We start from the raw sequence: 18,548 nt of genomic DNA, 5'->3' as shown, positions 1-18,548 counted from the left end.
GTTACACATGGCTTCAGAGGCCTCAGGAAACTTACAATCACAGCTGAAGGAGAAGCAAGTACCTCATTCACAAAGTAGCAGGAAACAGTGTGAGCAAAGGAGGAACTTGCCGAACACTTATAAACCATCAGCTCTCATGAGAACTCACCCACTATCATGAGAACAGCATGGGAGAATCCTCATACACCCCCCTACCCGTTGCCCACTTCCTCTCTGGAATGTTGATTTAAAAGTAGACTTTTGACTTATAGATATTAATAAACAGGCCCTGATTTTATAAACCCAGCAGATGTTACCTTACATAGTCTCCTTGGGTGATTTTGGGGTGAGCAAATCTACCAAGATGATAAATGATTTTGCTCATGATTGAAGTAGGGACATTAGGGATATGGATTTTGTATTACATGTCCACATTAATATTAAATATAAACATCCATAATATATATCCATAATAATAAATATTAATATTATTAATATATAAATATAGAATAAGAGCTCTAACTTCAGAAACAGTTTTCATGCACTGGGATTCATATATTCAATAAAATAATGTTTTCAGGGTTGTTCTAAGGGCTTTCCATATTTCCCTTATTTAATTCTCAAACCTATGATGTAGTTACTTCTATTATTTCCATGTTACAGATGAAAAATTGAGGCACAAAAAGGTTGAGTAACTTGTTGTAGTTACATAATTAGTAAATAGCAGAGTTTAAAGGACACTAAACTATTGTAGGAGTTAAAAAGCATGTCTGCAAATTCTTCGACATTCTTCCCATAGATTTTTTTCAGTCAATCTAAAAATCTGGCCGTGTTCAAAGAGATGCTGAGAAAATGCTAGAGACCAGTGCTTTCCAGACTGTACTGAATATATAAATCATTTGAGGATCATGTTCAAGTGTAGATTCTCATTTAGTAGCTGTGGGGTCCTGCATTTCTAACAAGCTCCCAACAGATGCTGATGCAGTGAGTCGTGGAGTACATAGAGAAGCAAGGCTGTCACTTTATTAAAAAACAAGGCCAGGGAAAGTAACTTCTCCAAGACCAATAGCTGGTTTAGGGACAGAGCCCGAGTAAGTAATTCTAATTATAGGTAAAGTTCAAAGATACACATGATGAAAAATTTGAGTCTGATGCCAATGAAACCACTAAATACTGAAGTCATTTTTTTTTTTTTGGAGACTGGGTCATTTGTTTTTGTTTTTGTTTTTGGAGACAGGATCTCAGTCTGTTGCTCAGGCTGGAATGCAGTAGTGCAATCACAGCTCCCTACAGTCTTGATCGCCTAAGCTTACTTGATCCTCCCACCTCAGCCTCCTGAGCAGCTGGGACTACAGGCACATGTCACCATGCCTGGCTAATTTTTGTAGTTTTTGCAAATACAGGGTATCACCATGTTGCCCAGGCTGGCCTCAAACTCCTGGGCTCAAGCAATCCATCCACCTCAGTCTCCCCAAATACCAGGATTACAGACATGAACCGCTGCACCAGGCACAGATAATTTTTAAAGCAATCTTGGATCCACAAGTATTGATAAATGACTACAGAAATAATTATTACCTAAAAATTACTTGCTTATTACTTTCACATTTCTTTTCTATACCTGTGTTTTGGGTTGAGTTCCTTAGAAGCAAAGCCTAAGACAAAGATTGTGTGTGAAAGCGGTTTAGGAGGACGTAATCCCAGGGAAGCCAGTGGGGAGTGGGGATTTGCGACAGGGAAAGAAGCCAAGGAAGGATGGAGTATCTGGCAAAATCCCATGGAGGGTAACATTTGTTGAATCCCCCTAGGAGCTCTGTGGACAGTATAGGGCATACTCAAGCTGATGTTTTAGTTCAGGTTGCTGTTAAAAAAAAAATCCCACTGACTAGGGTACTTAAATAACAGAAGTTTATTTGTCACAGTTCTGGAGACTGGAATATCCATGATCATGGCACTGGCCCATTTGGTTACTGGTGAAGACCATTTTCCTTTATTCTCACATGGTGGAGACAGAGATCATCTTTATCATGCCTCTTATAGGGGCACTAATCCCATTCATGAGGGTTTTAGCATCATGACCTAGTTTCCTCCCAGTCCCCTCACCCATCAGATACCATCACAAGGGGATTAAGGCTTCAATGTATGAGTTTAGTGGGGGCTCAGTCAGTCCATAGCAGCTGTCTAGGATTGTACTGTTCAAGATAGCAACCCCTAGCCACATGTGGCCATTGAGCCCTTGAAATGTGGCCAGTCCAAAGTCAGTATGTTGTAAGTATGAAAGATGCACTAGATTTTGAAGACTTAGTACAAAAAAGTAAACTTTCTCACTGGTAATTTTTTTTTTTTTTTTTTTTTTTTTTTTGAGACGGAGTCTCACGCTGTTGCCCAGGCTGAAGTGCAGTGGCGCGATCTCGGCTCACTGCAAGCTCCGCCTCCCGGGTTCCCGCCATTCTCCTGCCTCAGCCTCCTGAGTAGCTGGGACTACAGGCGCCCACCACCGCGCCCGGCTAATTTTTTGTATTTTTAGTAGAGACGGGGTTTCACCGTGGTCTCGATTTCCTGACCTTGTGATCCGCCCGCCTCGGCCTCCCAAAGTGCTGGGATTACAGGCTTGAGCCACCGCGCCCGGCCCTCACTGGTAATTTTTTATATTGGTTACATGTTGAAATAATATTTGGACTATCGTGGTTTAATAAAATGTATAATAAAACTTATTTTACCTGTTTATTTTATTATTATTTTTTTTCTTAAAAATCTAGCTGCTAGAAAATTTACAGTTACACTGGTGGATGCTACTTGCTTTCTTTCTCCCTCCCCTCCCCGCCCCTCCCCTCCCCGCCCCTCCCCTCTCCGCCCCTCCCCTCTCCGCCCCTCCCCTCTCCGCCCCTCCCCTCTCCGCCCCTCCCCTCTCCGCCCTTCTCCTCCCCTCCCCGCCCCCCCCCTCCCTTCCCCGCCCCTCCCCTTCCGAGTTTCGCTTTTGTCACCCAGGCTGGAATACAATGGCATGATCTTGCTCACTGCAAACTCTTGACTCCTGGGTTCAAGCAGTTCTCCTGGGATGGCACAATATTTCTATTGGACGGTGCTGGTTTATGTTCTTGCACACATAAGTCACTAGATAAGGACATTGGTTAAGGCATTTCTAGCTCTCCCTGATCCCAGGCAAAACTGGCCTCGGCAGCTTAAGATGGGCAATAAGCCGCAGGTACTTGGCTGCTGGGCGGAGAAGCACACTGGGAGTCTACATGCAGAAAAACGGGAAAGAGATGCAAAGAGATATGGCGGTATACTGACAGTGCCTGTTATGATCTATTTAATGCTGTACAATGACTTAGTGATGTTTTATTTATATGAATTTCTTTTTAAAACAAAGTTCATCGTAAGCAATAGTATTGGTGGCACCTCAGGCTTCAAATGCTAGAAATATTTATTTCTAAGAGATTAAAATAAACACATAACTATTAAAATAGAATGATATTTATCTCCCTTCTCAGCAGTGATGTACATTACGGAACATTCTGGCAAAAACCAATGTTCATTAATCTTCAGCAAAGGAATTCTGTTAAAAGAATAGTTAATCATTCTCTGATATGTGTAATTATGACTCTCTTTCCCTTCGATTTTATGAAGCCATTTGAATTCCTTCAATGTGTTACTTTGACACTTAATGCAATGTTTATGCAACAATCACCAAAATTAATTGTGTTGCTTTTGGAAACTATTTAAAATCCCCATCTTTGGCCAGCCTTATTGACATGTGCACATTAAAGTATGACTATGTGACAATAATACTTTTACAGCAATGAATAAATGTCAAATTAATTATGTCAGAATTGTAATTTGTCTGCTTCCTTTCTAATATGTATAATTATTAATTTGGGGAAAGTGTGCAGAAAATATTAAGTATATTGTCAGAGCTGAAGCTCAACATCTAAAGAGAGGTTTACTTTTCCTCTGAAATGTATTCTTTGGGGGTTTCCTTTTTGGCAGAATTTGTTACTTGGTGGCCAATGACTTTTAGGGAAATTCCATACTCTATCTCATATTACAAGCCAATGGCTAGAAAATATCAATGGAAATATCATCAGAATTTTCTGTTTATAAAAAAGTTGTGGGTTCTTTTGAGTAGGTTTTCTTTTTGTTGTGAATAGGATTGCACCATCTTCTAATTTAGTTTGCCAGGCTATATATCTAGCTAAAAATAGAAAGTGCACCTGCTTCTTTTCATTCTTTAAATATTATCTTATATATGCATCCTCAGAGAATCCTTCCCCATTTTGGCTGAACATTTTTGATGGTGTCCTTCTGCCATCATCTCAGATGGCAGGAAGAGATGAGCTGACTGCCTTTTTCTAGTTTTTTCTTTTAATTGTGCTTTGTTTATAACTTTTACATACATAAATTTCCATATATAGTATTTCCATAGCATTCTTTAATTGGCGGTGGATTCACTGACAAGCACTGTGGACATAAGTGGGTTTGGGTGGGGGCTCTGGCAGTCTCTTCTCTGTTGTAGTATAGTAAGAAATTACAGGGTACAACTTTCAGTGTGATTTTAGCAAAGTTCGAGGAGGCACAAGACTATTAGAGCTGTTAAATGTGACTGTTTGCCGAACCTGTAGACCCAGGCATGTTCTCAGGATCCCTCCCTAATCCCCTGTTAGCACACAGCCTGCCTATATTTACAGGGGCCAGCTAACCTCCAGTTTCCAGGAATGTTCTGGGCAATCCACTTCCCTCTCTTCCAGGCTGCCTCTAAGTGCTGATCTCTCTCTTCCACCTCTCTCCTTCCTCTTTCTCTTCCACCCTCATTTCTCTTTTCTGGAATGTGGGACTTGGTACTAGGGTGAGTGCTTAAGGCAAACTGTGCGGGTGCAGCAGCAGGTTCTCATTTATTATAATTTTGGCTGCTATGCATTTCTTTCTTTTTTATCTGAGACGGAATCTCGCTCTGTCACCCAGGCTGGAGTGCAGTGGTGCAATGTCGGCTCACTGTAACCTCTGTCTCCTGGGTTTAAACAATTCTCCTGTCTCAGCCTCCTGAGTAGCTGGGATTTCAGGCACGTGCCACAGTGCCTGGCTCATTTTTTTTTTTTTTTTGTATTTTTAGTAGAGACGGGGTTTTACCATATTGGCCAGGCTGGTCTCAAACTCCCAACCTCGTGATCCGCCCGCCTCGGCCTCCCAAAGTTCTGAGAGTACAGACGTGAGCCAGCGTGCCCATCCACCTGCTGTGCATTTCATGGTCAGAACATACCACAAGGATGTGGCCAGCCCCTTACTGATGGGCATTTACCTGTCTCCAGTGCTTTGCTGTTACAGATTGTGCACCAGCAATCATTCTGGAATGTCCACCTTTACACTCATGTATGAGGGCATCTGTTGGGCTGATGCATAGAAGGGGAATTGCTCAAACAAGGAAAATATTTTAATGTTACAGAATACCACACTTTCATGACAAAAGTTTTCATCTGTATAGAAAGGTTTAATAGGAAATGAATGAAGACCTCTGATATGGTTTGGCTGTGTCCCCACCCAAATCTCATCTTGAATTGTAACTCCCACAATTCCCACATGTCATGGGAGGAACCTGGTGGAAGGTGATTGAATTATGGGGTGGGTCTTTCCTGCACTGTTCTCGTGATAGTGAACGAGATCTGATGGTTTTAAAAAAAGGAGGTCCCCTGCACAAAATCTTTTTGCCTGCTGCCATCCACATAAGATGTGACTTGCTCCTCCTTGCCTTCCACCATGATTATGAGGCTCCCCAGCCATGTGGAAATGTAAGCTCTATGAAACCTCTTTCTTTTGTAAATTGCCCAGTTGGGGGTATGACTTTATCAGCAGTGTGAAAATGGGTTAATACAACCTCTTTTGAGGTATTTCTTTGAAATGACAGTTTTTCTGGTTTCAAAGACTATATGGACTAGTCCTAACCCTGCCTCTGCTCCCTCTAAGAGGGACATCTTCCTCATGCACAGAGTTTAGTCCTTCAGTGTGGTAAGGGAACATCAATTTCCCTTTTCCTCGTTATTGCTTCTGTTTTTTTTTTTTTTTTAAATTCAGACAGAGTCTCACTCTTACCAAGCTGGAGTGCAGTGCCACGATCTTGACTCACTGTAACCTCCAACTCTTTGGTTGAAGTGATTCTGCCTCAGCCTCCCGGGTAGCTGGGATTACAGGCACACACCACCATGCCCGGCTAAGTTTTGTATTTTTTGTATTTTTAGTAGAGACAGGGTTTCACCATGTTGGCCAGTATGGTCTTGATCTCCTGACCTCGTGATCCGCCCACGTCAGCCTCCCAAAGTGCTGGGATTACAGGCATGAGCCACTGCGCCTGGTCTGCCTTTTTAAAAAAAATAAATTTTATTGTACATATTTAAGGTATATATTATGATGTTATGAGTGGGATATGCATAGATAGTTAAATGGCTACGATAGTGAGGTAAATTACCATATCCACTATCTCATATAGTTACACATTATTTTTTTTGTGTGTGGCAAGAGCAGCTGAAATCTTTTCAGTTAGCAAAAATCCTGAATATAACACGCTATAATGTTGTATTATATTGTATAACTATACTTAATAATTAACTACAGTCCTTCTGTCTCAATAAAACAGACCTGGTCCATATGTTTATATTTATTATATTTATATTCCATAAGCCAGGGGTCCCGGTCCATGGCCTGTTAAAAACCCAGGTCACACAGCAGGAGGTGAGCAGCAGGCAAGTGAGCAATTCGCCTGAGCTCCACCTTCTGTCAGGTCAGTGGCAGCAGTAGATCTCATAGTTCTCATAGGAGCACGAACCCTATTGTGAGTTATGCATGGAAAGGATCTAGGTTGTGCACTCCTTGTGAGAATCTAATGCCTGATGATCGGAGGTGGAAGTTTCATCCTGAAAGTCTCCCCACTACCCTTCCCACCCTCACTGCCCTGTCCATGGAAAAATTGCCTTCCATAAAACCGATCCCTTCTACCAAAAAGGTTATGGACTGCTGCTATGTGGTCCCAGTTACTCGGGAGGCTGAGATGGGAGGATCACCTGAGCCCAGGAGGTCAAGGTTGCAGTGAGCCTCCACTGGGTTCCACACCAGCCTGGGCAACAGAGTAAGACCTTGGCTGAGACGGGCGGATCACAAGGTCAGGAGATCGAGACCATCCTGGCTAACACGGTGAAACCCCGTCTCTACTAAAAAATACAAAAAGCTAGCCGGGCGAGGTGGCGGGCGCCTGTAGTCCCAGCTACTCGGGAGGCTGAGGCAGGAGAATGGCGTGAACCCGGGAGGCGGAGCTTGCAGTGAGCTGAGATCCGGCCACTGCACTCCAGCCCGGGTGACAGAGCGAGACTCCGTCTCAAAAAAAAAAAAAAAAAAAAAGTAATATAGTGAATAAATGAATATATTCTTTTTATAAGAATGCAAACAATGCTCAGATATATCTATGAGTACTTATTTTTGCCTGTCATCTTAACATACTTACTAAATGCTGAATACTTTTTCATTCAACAGTGTGTCATGGGTATCACATTGCATGCTGATATCAGAACATCTCATGTGATCCATAAATATGTACAACTAATATGTACCCACAAAGATTAACACATTTTTTTCTTAAAAAATATGTCATGGATAAACTTCCACTTCATTATATGCAGGTCTATAATTTTTTTCTTTCTTTGTTTTTTAGAGACAGAGTCTTGCTCTGTTGCCCAGCCTGGAGTGCAGTGGTGTGATCATTGCTCACTGAAACTTCAAACTCCTGAGCTCAAGCAATCCTCCCACCTCAGCCTCCTGGGTAGCTAGTAGCATAGGCGTGTGCTACCACATCAGGATAATTCTCTTTATTTTTTGTAGAGATAAAGTCTCACTATGTTGCCCAGGCTGGTCTCAAATTCCTGGCCTCAACTAATCCTCTTTCCTTGGCCTCCCAAAGTGCTGAGATTTCAGGTGTGAGCCACGGAGACTGGCCCTTATCAATTTTTCAAAAATGGCTGCAAAGTATTCTATATCCTGATTTTATGATTCTGATTAAAATTTATTAGCCATTCCCTAATGATGAACAGTTGTCTGCAGTTTGTTAATATAATATGATACATTCAACATCTTTGCACCTATATTTTTGCTTATTTGTATGTGGATATATATCACAATGTGGAATTGTTGGGCTGATGTATTTAAAACTGCTGATGTAGTCCATAAACTAAGACAGGTAAAGTTAAGATTTGAGACAATAAAGTTGCAATCCCTCTTTCTTCCCCAGTAGTTGTCTGAGGTATTATTGCATAAATACTAAACGTATGTAATTAAAAACCAAAATCAGCCAAGCAAAAATACTGCCTCTGCCCAAATTTCAGTTTCAAATTCTTATTTACAAACACTGTTTCTTGTTTTTCCTGCCTTTGATGTGAACTTTAATTTTTAAGTGTAACCTAAACCACCTTTAAAACAAATCATTTATCCGTAAGGTTTGCTATGTCATAATTGCCTGGTTATTTGGGTGATAGGTGTGTCGTATCTGAAAACTAACTAGTTATCTTTTGAAATTTATTTCAACACGCATTATCTGAAGCACCAAAGGTGAGAACACTGCATGGATAAATATGATAAAAAATATGATGGATTTAGAAGCACAGCACTCAGGTTTAGTATTTAGTCATTTTTATTATGTTGTTGGGTCGAAAATGTAAAAGAAGACCAGCAGAGGAACTGTTAAGGCTCCTTGGAGTTTTTGCCTGCCCTCCTGCCTGGGGATGGAGGTAATTCTAGCCTAGAAACTCTTGAATGCTTTACAAATAATGGAAGCCAAGTGGGAAAAGCATGTTCTATATTTTAATGCTGACATCCTCATAGAAAAAAAATTAAAGATTCAGAATAGTTGGCTGTGATTCAGTACCTCAACACTTTCTGGTGTTTCTCAGAATCCCCCGGAGACTCATAAATGCTTCTGTGTTGGAGGTACCCATTGCCTCTGCACACTTAGGCCAGTTTGTCAAACTAACGAGCTCAAGAGCGATGCTATTTCTAGGTTCAACCCCATGGGGGAGGAACAGAGAGAAAACAAAACCAAAATTCAGACAGAAGAGTAATCCTAAAGGCCAGTTGACAAAAAATTTATTAACACATATATACCAAATCTCACCCAGAGTAATATCCTTTGTGGAGGTTTTACTCTACAAATCTTTTGCTAGCTCCTTGAGTCCAAGCATTATGGATAAGGTGGTGTGGTTTTTACACTGGGTGATGTTTATTGATCTGGACTTAAAAAACAGCACTGTCTGGCTTTTTTCACTAACACAGTATTTGCAAATAACTATGGAATGGAGAGAATGTGTTTTTCTCTTATTGGGGCCTATTTTTTAAGAAAATTAACAAAAGGGAGAAAGAAGCTTTAAAACTTGTTGAGAGGTACTTTTTATTCTGGGATTTGATATGTAAGATTGGGGGAAGATAGTGAGTTTTGGTGTAATTTGTGTCATCAAAACCACCCGTTTTAGAGCAGGAGATACAGTATCAATGAGAAAAGAAAATGGAACTTGTACAAATGTGTATTTCTTAAAAGCTTTTGCTGCCTATTATTTTCTAGCCTATAGGCAAAATTTAGAGACATATAATGGATATGCTTGTATTGATAGTAACATACCATGTAATTTAAAAGGCTAAGTCCACCTTACAGGTTTGCCTCATGCCATGATGAATCATTCTGAAATTTGATTGGTCTTTTAAGGGTCTGTTCAAAGACTGTCAGTCAATCATTGACAAAAAACTCTATGAGGTGACTTACTACAGTTTGGTTTTGATGTTTACAACATAACCAAATGTGAACTTTGGAGCTTGTAAAGTTGTTCTTTCAGCATTATAAATTTGGCAGCTTCCTCTTCCTCCCTCCCTTCTCCTCTTCCTCCTCTTTTTCTTCTTCTCCTTCTTATATTCCCTTCCTGCTTCAACAAATTCACAGAAATAGGAGGCCTGCTGTATTAATTTTATTGTGTGCTTACTTTAAAATCTTTTCTTTCAGGCATATTTCAATATATAATTCATATGAAGTGTGACAATTTTTAATTTGTCTTGACTTTTTAAATTTTATGATAGAAAATGGAAACCAACATGTATAAATAATCTACTAATATTTCTTAACCTTTGTATATATGCTCAAGAGAAGACTTTTTTCTTCCGCCTGGAATGAATTTTTTTTTTCTTAAAGAAAGTCAAGTATTATGTATACACAGCTTTTTGAATTCTTGGATACACTTTTGAAACTTTAAAACATTATTATTTATATTAATGTTTGAAGTATTTCCTCTTGAGGAACTACCTATACATTTTGCATAGTGACCTAGGTTTCAATAGTAACATTTTATAGAAGCTGATGTTAAAATTTATGTCCTTGGAACTTCAGGCCATAATTAATTATGTTCTGAACTTAAACAGGAACATCTCCTTTCTCAACTGAATGGCCATGTCTTAACATTTATCCTAGCCACGTGATTTGCTATTTGTACCTTAAAGAGGTGTAATTGTTTTATTATGTTTTTATGTCATCAGTAATTTCATACATGAGTCATGAATACCATAGATTTAGTCATGCTCAAATACGCTTATTGATTGATTGATTTGCTATACAGTTGGCTCTCTGTATTTATGAGTTCTGTATCTGGGGAGTCAACCAACTTTGGTTTGAAAATATTAGGGGAAAAAAACCAAGAAAATATACAACAATAAAAATACATATTTAAAAAATTCAATGTAACAACTATTTACTTAGTATTTACATTATATTAGATATTACAAGTAATCTAGAGATGATTTAGAATTACAGGAGGATGTGCATAGGTTATATGCAAATACTGTGCCATTTTACATAAGGGACTTGAGCATTTGTGGATTTTTTGGGGAGTTTCTTGAACCAATTCCCCATGAATACCCAGGGATGACTGTATATGGTTGATACTTTGGGAAGATTTTAGATTTAGTGTAAATGGAAACTTAAAGCCTAGGCTTGCAATTAAATATGTTTAACCGCCCTCATTCTAGAAACCAAGAGTTGAAAAAGCCCTTTAGGGACTTAATGCTGTTCTTTCCATAAATGTGTAGAGCACAGCTGCCCTAACCCAGCTCATCACCAGAGCTTCCTGGGGACCTCTTAACAACCTAGATTCCAGGATCAGCCCCCAGGAGAACACGGCTTCGCAGGTTTAGGGTACAGCCAGTAAGCTTCATTCAACAAAACCAACCCCAATCCCAAAAATGTTCCAAACACTTTTGATAATCAGCTGTGTTTGGGAATCATTGATGTTTAGCAAGGCGTGTGAAAGGAGAAGGTGCAATTATGAATCAAGAAAATGAAGATGTCTTTTATAAAGTCACTCTGCAAATTTTGGGAGTGTTTAAAAATTTTTTTTAGTTGACAAATAAAAGTTGTATTTATTTGTCATGTACCACATATTGTTTTGAAATATGTATACATCCTGGAATGGCTAATTAACATATGCCTAACTTCACATACCCTTTTTTTGTGGTGATAACACGTATCTACTCTTTTGGCAGTGTTCAGTAACACAATATACATTGTAATTATACTAACCATGTTGTACAATAGCTCTCTTGAATTTATTCCTCCTTTCCAATTGAATTTTTTTTTTTTTGAGACTGGGTCTTGCTCTGTTGCCCAGGTTAGAGTGCAGTGGCGTGATCACGGCTCACTGCAGCCTCCATCTCATGGGTTAAAGCGATCCTTCCATGTCAGCTTCCCCAGTAGCTGGGACTACATGCACACACCACCATACCCAGGTAATTTTTGCATTTTCTGTAGAGATGGGGTTTCTGCGTGCTACCCAGGCTGAATTTTTTTTTTCTTTCTTTTTTGAGACACAGTCTCGCTCTGTCACCCAGACTGCAGTGCAGTGGTGTGATCTTGGCTCACTGCAAGCTCCGCCTCCTGGGTTCACGCCATTCTCCTGCCTCAGCCTCCTGAGTAGCTGGGACTACAGGCTCCTGCCACCATGCCCAGCTAATTTTTTTGTATTTTTAGTAGAGACAGAGTTTCACCGTGTTAGCCAGGATGGTCTCGATCTCCTGACATTGGGATCCACCTGCCTCAGCCTCCCAAAGTGCTGGGATTACAGGTGTGAGCCACCGCACCTGGCCAGAAATTTTTTATTCATTGACCTATAGCTCCCTAATCCTCCTACTCACTAGCCTCTGATACCTACCATTCTCCTCTCTGCTTCTCAGTTTAACGTTTTTAGATTCTACATGAAAGTGGGATCATGCCATTTTTCTCTTTTTGTGCTTTCCTTATTTCATTTAACACAGTGTTTTTTAGGTTCATCCATGTTGTTGGAAATGACAGGACTTCCTTTTAATTCAAAGCTGAATAGTATTCCTTTGTGTATATGTGCCACACTTTCTTTATCCTACTCCTTGGTTGGTGGGTACTTAGGTTGGTTCCATGTCTTTACAATTGCAAATTGATGTACCACATCTTCTTTTTCATTCATCTGGTAATGGACACGTAGGTTGATTTCACATCTCAGCTATTGTGAGCAGTGCTGCAGTGAACATGGGAGTGCAGGTGTCTCTTTGACAGACTGATTTCTTTTCCTTTGAATTATACCCAGAAGTGGGATTGCTGAGTCACTATGCTAATTTTGATATCATTAAACTAGCATCCTTCCAAGTGCATATTCCTGATATTAAACTTCTTGGGAAATTAGCAAACATGTATATGTGTTCACCAGGGCACCTCTGGGGTGTGTGAGTTCTGGATAAACACTTTTTTTGAAGGACTTTTGTCTATATAAATAATTTCATTAAAAAATATTTTTGAGATAGAGTCTCCCTCTGTCACTTAGGCTGGAGTGCAATGGTGTGCAATCTCTGCTCACTGCAACCTCCACCTCCTGGGTTCAAGTGATTCTCCTGTCTCAGCCTCCTGAGTAGCTGGGATTATAGGAACCCATGACCACGCCTGGCTAATTTTAGTATTTTTAGTAGAGGTGGGGTTTCTCTATGTTGGCCAGGCTGGTCTTGAACACCTGACCTCAAGTGATCTGCCCACCTCCGCCTCCCAAAGTGCTGTGGTTACAGGTATGAGCCACCATGCCCAGACTAAAAAAATATAAAACTTATGGGCTTGTATGAGGTGTGGTAGTCATCAAAGGAGAAGAGAAGAGGTAGTCACACATTTGTTTATTGTCCAACTGGCACATGGGAAGATTCTAGTGTCCAGGCTCCATTGTCTCCTGTTGAGGTCCAGTAGCCATTGCTTCCATTCTTCATTATCTAATGTGCTGGTTCAGGCTAATTTCATGTCTTCCACCACCAGGAGAAAGAGGGAGCCACACAGTTTGCTTTTATTTTTTTTTTCTCTTTTTTCTTTTTTGAGATGGAGTCTTGCTCTGTCACCCAGGCTGGAGTGCAGTGGCACGATCTCGGCTCACTGCAAGCTCCGCCTCCTGGGTTCACGCCATTCTCCTGCCTCAGCCTCCCGAGTAGCTGGGACTACAGGCGCCCGCCACCAGCCCGGCTAGTTTTTGGTATTTTTAGTAGAGACGGGGTTTCACCGTGTTAGCCAGCATGGAAGCCACACTGTTTTTATTCATAATGCCATGCTCTTTGGAACCTGTTTGCATTGAGACAATGTAGGCCTTCTTGCCTTTGCAATCCCCAATGCCATTTACATCATCAATTCTGCTGCTGCGCCATTCATTGGACTGGCCATGAACCCTGGCTTCTGATGACTCTCTCAAAGGTCATGACTGTGTGTCCACGATGGTGGCCACAAATGGAAGTCTCACTCAGCATCTGCAGGGAGATGTGAATGGTAATTTGTTTTCTGGTCTTGTTAAATTTACCGTTTGGAACTTTAGAGCGTAAACGTAGAAAAGCATATCTTCTGAGTATATCTTCTTCTGGAATCTTTAGGTGGTAACTGCCAGAACTCTTAGTATGTTGACCTCACCTCTGCCTTCCACACACCACTACCAATGAGGAATTAGGAGTGCACGAGAAGAGCGTCCGAGAAGAGTGTCCTCATTCATGCAAGGCTTAAGAGGGAAAGCTTGTCAACATCACCATGTCAACCAGTGGTAGGTGAGCTCACCAACTGGAAAGGCCCATTGGTGTGGGGATGAATGGTCTTGAAAAAGCCCTTCAAGAGATAGGTGTGAGCACCCAAGAGGATTGCCTAGTGTGTGGTATGAAGCTAGTAGACATTGTGGGGTGACTGCATTAGGAGACACAATGTATAGGATGTCAGCTGCCACCCCCACTATCCTAAGATGCTGTAGACCAGAGGTAGCATGGTGAGGGGCGTATGGGTGGGTGAGAGCCTGGCATGGGCCCCCAGTGTTTAGTTTAATAGTAGTCCAGAAATTTGACGTTGTCTTGTGCCCCACTTGAGTGAGAATCATCAAAATTGGTGTGTTTGCCCTATTCTACTTGTCAATCTTGTGCAATCCCATGAAAGAAATACTGTGCCAGCTGGCAGGGAGCTATCTGCTGGTCTCCTGGAATTGCCACCTCCCAGATGACCCATGCATGAGATTCAGGGCTCCTCTGGGCAGCTAGAGGACACGTGGGATAGTGGGCTGGAGAACAACCTGGAGGGGAAACCCTGGGGGCAAAGGGGGTTCATGAGGTAGGCCTTGAGCATCCCACCAGTCACTACTGCAGACCCTGCCCTCCCAGGGAGGGGACTTAGGCCACTTAAACCTGGGGCCTAGAGCAGGACTCTCACTTCCCGCATTCGAGGGGGGCCCTGGTACTTTCTATGTGCCTTGCAGTGTTCTGAATGCTTCACGTAAATTAGCTCATTTAATCCTCATGGTGCCCTGGGAGGTATGAACTGCTATTATCATCATCTTCGCTATTTCACAGCTGTGAAAACTGAGAAGTGGTTAAGTGTGTGCTAAGGCAACCCAGCTAGTAAGTAGCTGACTGGTATTTCAACCCAGGCAGCTTGATTGCAGATTGCTACCTTAATCCCCTGCTATGCTGTTTCTCACTGTTTGAATTCTGCTAAAGACAAGACAAGGCACACTGCAAAAAGTTGCCTTTTATGAACATATTACTACTACTTTACATTCGCATGACCTTTAATCATGTAGTCAACATTTGTCTCCCCCACTGCATGCTGCATTCCAATCCCACTATCCCAATTCTAACAGTATCCTGATTTCTTATTCAGAAATTATCTTTTTCTCATAGGCATGGTCAAAGTGTTCTGTCTTTCCACTATATGGCCAAAGGAGTCCCTTCCAGAACCTTCTTCTTAATATTACAGTGCATTTCAAAGTGAGCAAGTGAGAGTCTGATTGAGCAAGTCAGCTTTTACCCAGGACTTCCAGTCATGAGCGTAGTGACTCAGAGATGGAAAAATGGCCCAAGAGCAGTGGACCCTGCTATGTTGTGCATGTTTGTCCCCTCCAAATTTCATGTTGAAATATTCCCATTGCTGGAGGTGGGGCCTGGTGGGAGGTATTGGATCATGGGGGTGGATTTCTCATGAATGGTTTAGTGCCATCCTCTTGGTGATCACCGAGCCCTTACTCAGTCAGCTCATGTGAGATCTGGTTGTTTAAAAGTCTGGGACTTCCCCCGTCTCTGTCTCTTGCTCTTGCCACATGATGTGCCTGCTCCTACTTTGCCTTCTGCCATGATTTTACAGTGCCTGATGCCCTCACAAGAAGCAGACGCCAGAACCATGCTGGCACAACCTGCAGAACCATGAGCCAATTCAACCTCTTTTCTTTATAAATTAACCAGTCTCAGGTGTTTCTTTATAACCACGCAAAAAATAACCGGACACAGACCCTGACGAACATTCTCTATCAGTTCCTTGATTCCCGATCCTTGTTCCTGCCTGACTTTACAGCCTTCCCATAAATTGTGGAAGCCTCCAGATACCCTTCTAGTGAATCCCTTTTTTCCCTTTTGCTGGCTAAACCAATTTCTGTTGCTTGCCACCAAAGAACTGTAACTGATATAGCATATGGTCTCATGTGATTCTCACTAACCAGATTGGAGTGGGGAGGCGGTATCACCATCCCTGTTTTATAGATAGAAAACTGTTCAGAGGGACTGAATAAGTTGCTCAAAAGTACACAGTGAGTAAGGGACAGAGTCAGGATTTGTTCCCACAGTATCGACCTCTGCTTCAGAGGGCAAAGATAATCTTGATTTTCTTTCATTTCTTTATTTTCTTTCATTACTTTTCCATTTCCATTAGTGGCAGAGCATGGCTTAAATACCATCGCATCTTAGTCAATGGTGGAAGCTCTCTGAGCTTTATTCCCTCACTGATGAATGGGGATGATGATAGTAACTACCTGAAAAAAAAACAAAAACAAAACCCGTTGTGAGGATCATGTAAGAGAATGACCTTGGAACATCCTTGGCACAGTGCTTGGCATGCAATATGTACTTGATACATGTAATTCCCATGTCAGGAGTGACAAGATAGAATTCAAGATTCCTGGACATTGTTTAGGCAATTCTAATACACTTAAAGTCCCTTAACACTAGAAAATTGGTTGAAGAGCCCTCAGAACAACAGTTCTAGTTGGGTTTGACCAGGATGCTACATCCACCCCTGTGGGTTCCCCAGTGAAGATTTTTGCAGTGGTCCACCAAAACTTCGTTGGGTCGTGCCTTTGAGCAAGGAGATGTATTGCACTGTGGAGCAATAAGTAGGCAATGGGATGGGATGGGGAGAGCTGAGGTCTCACAGGAGGAAACGTGGTTTGAATCCTGACTCCACTCCTTCTGGGCTTTATGATTGGACAAATAGTTTAAGTTCTTGGCAACACTATTCTCACTTAGAAAATGGGCGTAACATAGTTGTCATCCGGAGGCTTCCTTGTTCCAGGGGATCTGGAGGAACTCTGACCTCAATTCCCCTAGTTCTAGGGTTGTGGCCATCCAGCCCTTGGATGTCATAATACTTTTGTGAATTCTTGGGAGATTTCAGTGCAGGCACCCTCTGTTGGAAGAGGAGTGAAGAGAAACCTAAAAAGAGTCTACTCAAAAGGTTCTTTGAAATGGGTACAGACTGTCTTAAAACCAGAAGAGACTGAGATGCCTTATTGGGCAAGTTTGTTTTGACTTCCTCTGGGCTCCAGACCTGGGCTGTCCAGTTGAACTTTCTGTGAGGATGATCATGGTTTATATCTGCCCTGTTCAATATGGTAGCCACTAGCCACATGGGTCAATTTTACTGAGCACTTGAAATGTGGCTCAGCCAAATGAGACCCTGAATTTATAATTTTCTTTAATTTTAATTGATTACAACGTAAATGGAAATAGTCACACGTGGTTCATGGTTACCATACAGGGGAGGAGGCTCTAGAGGGAGAAGATGCCAGTTATGGAAAACAAAGAAGCTCTACTTGTTACCTGAGTGGTAGAGTTTAAATTAGTAATCCTGCCATATGTAGGGTGTGGCCTCTATTTCTGAGATTGTAGGTGACGGGCATGCAGAGGGCCAGGACCATGAGGCTGGGGCAGAAATGGGGAGCAGAGAGGAGCAGGGGCAACCCCAGTAACAAGAAAGGAAGGGCCATAGGATGTGATCACCAGGGTCCCTTCACAGGTTATTGAGTTTTTAAAAAAACAGGACGGGGTATCACTATGTTTCCCAGGGTGGTCTTGAACTCCTGGGCTCAAGGGATCTTTCTGCCTGAGCCTCCTGAGTAGCTGGGATTATAGGCATGCACCATTGTGCCTGGCAATTTTTGAAAGAACCAAACTTCTTTACAGAGAGGAAAGTAATCTCAGAAAGCAGGTGGGGGAGAAACTCAGCCAAAAGAGATAAAAAGCTACTTGAAAAGTTCTATTTTGAGCCAAAAGATACTGTATGTAAACAAGAAGAGAGTGAGATGCCTTAATTGGCAAATTTAAATCTCTATTTCTACCCATCCCATCTGCCCACCGCATTGACCCAGGGTTCAAAGAGCAGGATTAAGATCAGTTATAGAAAATAAAGGTACATTTTCCTACATAAATGAACATAGCATGCTAAATATTTTTTATTTAATTATAATAATTGCATATTTATTTATGTAATCACTCAGTTAATGTCTGTTGCCTTCTTGGTTGTAAACTCCCCGAGGGCAAGGTTATGTTTGCTGTTCTCACGGTTGGATAAAAGACCAGGTGGAGTGTTTGGCACAAGGGTTGTGTGCTTGGGACACATTTTCTGAAAAAAACAAGCTTAGTCTAGTGATGAGCACCCAGCAGTTATTCAGTGATTTAATTTTCCAGCCTCATATAGCAACGGCCCTTAAATAGAGTAGTCAAAATGTGTTTTTGTTATGTGCCACCTGGTAAAGACCACTGGATTCATTTGTCTGTAATCTTGACAAATAGTAATTTTTTTAAGTGATACGATCTTGCTACACCTTGCTGTAGCTTGCTACAGCTCAGGCTAGACTTGAACTCCTAGCCTTAAGCGACCTTTCTGCCTCAGCCTTCTGAGTACCTAGAATTACAGACACAACACCATGCTGGCTGACAAATGGTAATTTTTGTCTTCAATAGGTTAAGAGGAATGGTTACTTAAAGAC

At 41.5% G+C, this 18,548-nt stretch overlaps 1 long non-coding RNA gene across 16 annotated transcripts in view; it reads left to right on the top strand.

Annotated features, from left to right (window-relative positions):
* The window catches only part of LOC105470662 (uncharacterized), a 411,643-nt gene that overhangs the window by 45,417 nt on the left and 347,678 nt on the right, over nucleotides 1-18,548 (top strand). For 15 of the 16 annotated variants that reach the window (XR_011613241.1, XR_011613249.1, XR_011613245.1 and 12 more), the window contains one exon: nucleotides 13,909-14,076. This is a non-coding gene — a long non-coding RNA (uncharacterized lncRNA). The remainder of the gene's footprint in view (nucleotides 1-13,908; nucleotides 14,077-18,548) is intronic. The other variant, XR_011613247.1, reaches the window with a different exon arrangement.

The sequence above is a fragment of the Macaca nemestrina genome, chromosome 15 (genome assembly GCF_043159975.1).
Source record: "Macaca nemestrina isolate mMacNem1 chromosome 15, mMacNem.hap1, whole genome shotgun sequence".
NCBI classification, from domain to species: Eukaryota; Metazoa; Chordata; class Mammalia; order Primates; family Cercopithecidae; genus Macaca; species Macaca nemestrina.
Note: the sequence above shows the minus strand (reverse complement) of the source record. Positions and strands in the feature narration are given on the sequence as shown.